The 6988-nt window shown below is 40.0% G+C and overlaps 1 long non-coding RNA gene across 1 annotated transcript; it reads left to right on the top strand.

The window, feature by feature from the left end:
- The first annotated feature begins 2926 nt into the window (after positions 1-2926).
- Positions 2927-6771, top strand: LOC141166180 (uncharacterized). Its single transcript, XR_012251253.1, has 3 exons — positions 2927-3457; positions 3552-3624; positions 6503-6771. It is a non-coding gene; the product is annotated as an uncharacterized lncRNA (long non-coding RNA).
- Positions 6772-6988: the final 217 nt, after the last annotated feature.

Genomic DNA, 6988 nt, shown 5'->3' with positions numbered 1-6988 from the left:
CACTTGTCGTGATCTCCTGCCCGTTCTTCCAGAGACTGTCCCGGTCACCTGCTGTGACTGCCTGCCTGGTCGCCACCCGCTCCCTTACAAGGACTGCCCCCTTGTATAGTAGCTCAGAGGTTCCGCCTCCCAGACCCGTTACATACTGTAACACTGAACAGTTCAACATGTGCATCCAAAAGTTTAGAGAAGGTCACATTAAGTTCACTTGAAAAGGTTAGAGTGCATTTTAGGTTCATCCTGAAATTTTGCCCGAAAGCCAAATATCCCTATTATTTTGTGAGTAGTGTATATATTCCATGAGCTGGAATTGGAGGTGTATATACCATATGCTCACTGTAAGTTCCCCATTAACCGGCCTAGTAGTGGAAGCAGTTGTGGCCTCGTCCATCACTCGTCAGTCAATTGTGTGATTGCCCTGACGATTGGAGGCAGCGGAGTTGCATCCCCTGACATATCCTTACAAAGGCTTAGCATTCTCCACAAGGAGAAATGTTCCTCCATTGTCAGAGGCCTCTTGCCTAGCAAAATTTGGCTTCTTGCTTTGCACTGATGAAGGGCAAACACCCCAAAAGAGATTACTGCAAATATAGTGTCTGGTTTGGCTTCTTATCCTAAGACATGTGACAAGGAACTAGAGTTCTAGTCTTGCTCCTCTTTGCAAGTTTACAATTCGCCACGCATCTTGGATATAAATAAATGTAAACAGAAACTTGATGTATGTTCTTAAAGGAATGACCAGAGATGATAAGAGGGGACATAAAATTGGTGAAAGGCATCTGCTTTTATTTATTTATTGCTGCCCCACTCTATGTATAGGTGCTCTGCTAAGTTAATCACAAATTCCTAGAAAAGGAGACTTGGGTACAGAAATACTTATGGAGGATGCGATATTGCCCAGCACATAAGGAACAACTGGAAAATTATGTATTAGTTAATAGTAAAACTAATATTCCACCCCGCCTGTTTGGTCAATGCAAATATTCCAGAGGCTGCTAAGACAGTGAAAAATGATTGCTAATACTAACTCATGTTTTACCTGTTAGTGTAGAGATAATTAATATGGTATGAACGCAGGGTGTGTGTTTTATGACAACATGGAGATTTAGGCTGTGTTCACACGATGCGTATTTCATGCGTTTCCGCGGCGTTTTTGCAGTTGCGTAAACGCCGCGGAAACGCATGAAAAACGCATGGTAGAAGGGAAGCAATGTTCCCCAATGGAAATCCGCATGTGCTGTGCCCATGATGCGGATTTTTCCGCAGCGTTAACGCTGCGGTCAAAAATCCGCAGCATGTCAATTAATTTTGCGGAAACGCGGCGATTTCGCCGCCATTGACTTGCATTAGAACGCGCCAATTCCGCAAGACAGCATCTGTACTTGCGTAATTGGTGCGTTCTAATGTGCGGATGGTACCCGGGTGTGGAGGAGAGGAGAGTCTCATCCACACCCAGGTACCATTAAAAAAGCTGTAAAAAGAAGAATAAAATAAAAAATAATGTATTCTTACCTTCTGTCGGCCCGCGCAGCGCTCCCGCTTGGTTCCCGGCACTTTGCAGTGAGTTGTAGGACCTGCGGTGACGTCAGAGTCATGTGACGGGTCACGTGACGCTGACGTCGGCAGGTCTTTCAATTCAAAGTTGCCGGCAGCCGGGAGAACAGATTGAGCAGGACAGCGCGGGCGATCGGAGGTAAGTATATACACGCTCTCGGTTCACACTGTATAAATCCATGCTGTTTGCATGGATTTATATAGTGTGACCTAGTTATCAAGCACTTTCCAGGTGATGCTAAAATCGCCTGGAAAGCGCTTGTCAATCTGCATGCGGAAACGCATGTGAATCTGCATGTGGATCCGCATGTATTCTGCAGGAAAAACGCATGCACAATCTGCATGCGTTTTTTCTGCCAGGGAGATGCAGAAATGATGCAGAAATTTTCTGCTTCATTTCTGCATCGTGTGCACATACCCTTAAAGTGACAACTCTAAAGAAGCATTGTTATTGTTTATTGTTTTTTTTAAAGGTTATTAAAACAAACATTGACATTTGTCCCTGTGGTAAACCTTGATTTCTGATGATAGACTTCCAAACACTACGACATGTCCAAGTGATAGCGGTCTGTTACAATGTCTGACTATATTTTTATTTGAGGATTTCTAAAACAGCTGAAATTATTATTCCATAGCCATATGCCTTAAATTTTAAAAGTATTATGATCAATAGGAAAAAATGTATGTGTTGATCCTGAAGGTGGAGATATACTAGTCTAAACAGGGCCCATAAAAGATATTTAGGAACCCCTAGACCAGTGTTCCCCAATTCCATCCTCGAGAGCCACCAACAGATCAGGTGTTAATTCCCTCACCTGTGCAGTGCTAAAGAAATCCTGAAAACATGATCTGTTTGTGGCTTTTGAGGACTGGAGTTGGGGAACTCTGCCCTAGACATTGAAGACCATGTTTCTTTTTTTATTACATAAAACTGTCTTTTCTATTGTAAAGTCTATATAGGATAGATTGCTTACTGAATCTATTACTTGTGAACTTTGTTAACGTAACGTATTGTATTCATATAACAACTCAGCCTAATTATTAAATTGAAAGCTGAATATTGAAGAAAAAAAGCCATTGTCGCACAAAAACTTTCATCAGTCTTTATGCAGAAGGGTGTCTTATGACTCTATGCAAGAACCAAATACTTAGCGGCATAGTGTGGCCATGTAAGGAAAGCTTTAAAAGGAGTAGCTACCTCATAATTTTTTGTATGTTATAAATGATTGACCAGGAAACTATTTAACTAATGAGAGACATTATAGTGCAGTCCGTTCTAATAAATAACTAACCATATGTAACCTTTGTACCTCTGGTCTGCTGCTAATCATGATTCAGTTTACTTAATAATGCATTTTTTCTTTATTTCATTCGGTGTGTCTCTACTGTGAGTTAGACAGAGACCATGAAATCAGAACAGTTCAGGAGCGTTATCAATTAGAGGTGATCAAAAAGAAATGGACGATCCTGTTCTAGCGACCGTATCAGTAGTCCATGGCCACTGGAGCTCCTACCTGCCGGCATTCCTGGTGCCTCTTCTGATTAGTAGGCCTGGCGCATAGTCATCGTTGTGGCTCGGATTGCACTCGGACACAAAACTAATTCAACTAAAGAAAATTGCCTGTTTTTTTTCAGACAAATTTGCCATTAATCATCTGAATGCAACCTTATTAGAACTATTAAGATCATTGGAGACTACAGGTTGTAAAAAGTAGTACTAAAAAGAGCAATGCAGAGGTGTGATAGTGCATTTAATTTTTTTCTGAAGACTTGAGGAGTTATAGAACCGAAGAAGAAAAAAGGATTTTCCGGCACTTCCGTCCATAAAATCAATCTTTTTATAGGAAATCCTATGACTAAGGGCTTAGTGTACGCCAGAAACGCGTAACGTTTTATCCTCATGGTGAATCCTCCTGTTTTTAAATAAATCTCTAATAAAAAGATGAATTTTATGGATGGAAGTGCCTTAAAATCCTTTTTCTTCTTCGGTTCTACAGTTGCTGAGCTTCACCAGCTGGAATTGGCACCCATTCATCAACTTTCCTGTGTATCCTGAACAATATTGGCGTGGTGAGCTTCTTTATTTCTTTTGCGTTGAACAGATATGGTGTATAATAATAATAACTGTATAAAGTATATCCCTTAGGAAAGGAAATCAAAGGTGAAGCTGTGCTTTCCACCCAATAGAGCAAAGATTCAATTTTCAGTACTGACCTTGAATTTATACTGGCCAATGTAGGGTGGCTTGTTGCCTCTTTCCCTAGCACATGTGACATGTTCACCAACTCTACCCAATTACAATCCTGCAAAAAAACAAATTCCTGGAATATAAATATTTTGTAAATATCATTGGGTTTTTTGTTTTGCTTTTGCTTGTGTTTTCCCTGTCTAGAGCTTTGCTGATGTGACACTACACTAAATTTTACACTTTGGCCCCCATTCAAGATCAGCATAGTTCACACTAGTCTTGATGAGGGGGCATGGAGGAGTCAGATGCTCCTGATCCATTAAGAGGTACACGCCTCTTAATGAATCAGGTGCGTCTTAAGGACTCGCTCACACTTGTGTATAAATCGGACGAGTACAATCTGATAAAAAATCGGATTGCACTCGAACCAATGTTATTTAATGAGGCAGTGCAGATCTGCTATTTTTTCTCACCTGTATTCGACGTGAGGAGAAAAAATCCCAGCATACTGTGTATGGAAGTGTAAATTGGACGAGATTCGCCAATGCAATTCTATGGGTGTGAGAAAAAAAGGGACGGCACAGGGATAATCCGTATGGCATCCGATTTTTACGCACATATCTCAAACAAACCAGGAAATTGCATCAGTCAGGCATAGGAAGTTCACAGCCAGAACCCTTCTGGCAACAAAGAAAAAAAAAACATCTTATATAAAGATATAGATAGATGATAGAAATATATTAGATATATAATAGATAGATATTCTGGAGATATATAATTTCATAAACCCCTACATATTTTAAAATTGCACCCTTTAGTGCCTTTCATGCGGAGTTTATTCTACAGATTTGTATGCTTATTTAACCTAATAAATAAATAGATAAAATTGAAAAAAAAAGCATGGGGCCCCACCTATTTTATGAAACCAGCAAAGGTAAAGCAGACAGCTGTGAGCTGATATTATCAGACTGGGAAGGTCCCTGGTTAATAGGCCCTTCCCAGCCTAAAAATTCCAGCCTGCAGCCGCCCCAGACGTGGAGCGTCACATGAGATGATCCAAGTTTGGATCTTCGCCTTTGCTCTTTCCGGTTGCCCTAGTGCATTGGCAATCGGGGTAATGGGGCTTGGGGTTGATGTCAGCTGTGAATTGTCCAAAAACACAGCTGTCATCAAGCCCTGGTATAATTAATGCAGAAGTGTCTATCAGACACCCCCATAGCTAACCCAGTAATAAAAAGTAAAAAACGCAAGACCCAGCGACTATGGAGAGTGGTGACGTCAGTAACATTACTACTGTTCACAGTTGCCGGATCTCGCAGAGAACAGCGTGAGCTGGGAGTGGCTGCTGCTAAAAGCCTAAGGAGCCTCAGAACAAGGCTCCAAAGGCTTTGGACGACGGAATCGGGGAACTTTGTAGGAAGCTCCACATGAAAGGAACTAAAGGGTGAAATTTTAAAATACGTAGGGGGCTGTGAAATTATATATCTGCAGGATATCTATCTATTACATATCTAATATATTTCTATATCTATCTATATCTTTATATAAGATGTTTTTTTTCTTCATTGCCAGGGGGGTTTTGGCTGTGAACTTCCTATCTATCTATCTATCTATCTATCTATGATTGCTTTATTATTTTTGTCAACTAGCTTTTAAGTTTACATAGATTATTATACAGTAGTATACAGTAGTATGTAAAAGATGATGTTAAAACCGCATACGGATTGCATACACATGTCATATGGATTGCATACGGATCCGAGCTGAGAAAATAATTGCACACTTGCATTGCACTCACACGACAAAAGGTAAACCTTTTGATTTCCACTCGTCCAATTTTTTTTGGATGAGAAAGGGACCGATAGTGTGTGGCATGTGCCTCTCCTCAATTCTTACTCCACTCAGAGACATAAGCTTTTCATGAGGTTGAGGAGTGGGTGTTACCACGCCCCGCCCTGCCTCAGCGAGCCCATTTCACTGGAAATGTCTGAAGCTGGTGTGAAAACGCCAAAAGTCGCAAATTTTTGCGCAGCCTCAAATTGTGCAAAACTTTTGCGACTTTTCAAAATGTTTTAGAGAAATCTGGCGTAAATATTTTGATGAATATGGGCCTTTACTGTATGTCTATAGAGAGCCAAGATAGGATTTGGCTTAGACATGCTCCCTAATATTTCACCAGAAGACTTCGCTTAAAATTTCAAATGCATGAGCATGATGCTTTATTTTTTTTTATTCATTTTTTTTACATGAATTTGGAGTCAGATATCCTGCCAAAGCAGGATGTTTATTCTACAGAAAATACCTAAACATGGACATACTTAAGGAGGATTTCTGTCACCAGATCAAAAGTGGTCAATTTTTGCTCTTAATATATTCAGTTGCCCCAATGAGTACCATATTTTTTAAACCTACAATACAGTTCTAGAGATGGGGGCCTTTTTAGTCAATGCTAATTCTTATGGTCTCTACCAAAGGGGCATTGTTCAAATGATTCTCTGTGTGTGTGTCTTTACTCTGTTCTGCCTAAAGACCATAACCATAAAATTATAACTAAATAAAAAGGCCTATACCTCTGGAACCGTATTACGATTTAAAAATAAAATATTGGTATAATCAGGGGAGCAGTGGGAATAAGAGCACAAATTGGTTACGGTCACTTTTCACCTGGTGACAGCTGCTCTTTTAGAATCTGGGGGATGAAATATACATTTCATCCCAGGATTTTGTTGCAGATTCATGGTTTGTATGCTACATTTTTAGGTAGGCGTGGAAAAATTGCGGCATTATTCTGCAGCTGGACAATGACCCCAAACATACAGCCAAGTCGTTAAGAACTACCTTCAGCATAAAGAAGAACAAGGAGTCCTGGAAGTAATGATATGACCCTGATCACCAAGTCTGTTTAGCATTACATAAAAAGATAGAAGGACTTGTGCAAGCCTACATTAACAGAAGATCTGTGGTTAGTTCTCCAAGATGTTTGGCAAAACTTCCCTGTCAAGTGCCTTCAAAAACTGTGTGCAAGTGTACGTAGGAGAATTGATGCTTTGATGCTGTTCTGTATTCAAAGGGTAGTCTAGCCAATAATGATTTGATTTAGATTTCTCTTTTGTTCATTCACTTTGTATTTTATTAATTGATGAAAAATAAACTAATACTTTCTATATTTTCCACACCTGACTAAAAATTTTGCACAGTATTATATATGCATACCGTATGTATATATTTGCATTTATTGCCGACCAA

This window comes from Phyllobates terribilis, unplaced genomic scaffold (assembly GCF_046119375.1).
Source record: "Phyllobates terribilis strain yellow unplaced genomic scaffold, ASM4611937v1 Scaffold_1__5_contigs__length_1240528914, whole genome shotgun sequence".
Lineage (NCBI taxonomy): Eukaryota > Metazoa > Chordata > Amphibia > Anura > Dendrobatidae > Phyllobates > Phyllobates terribilis.
The sequence above is the reverse complement of the archived record's forward strand: the minus strand, read 5'-3'. Positions and strand labels throughout refer to the sequence as shown.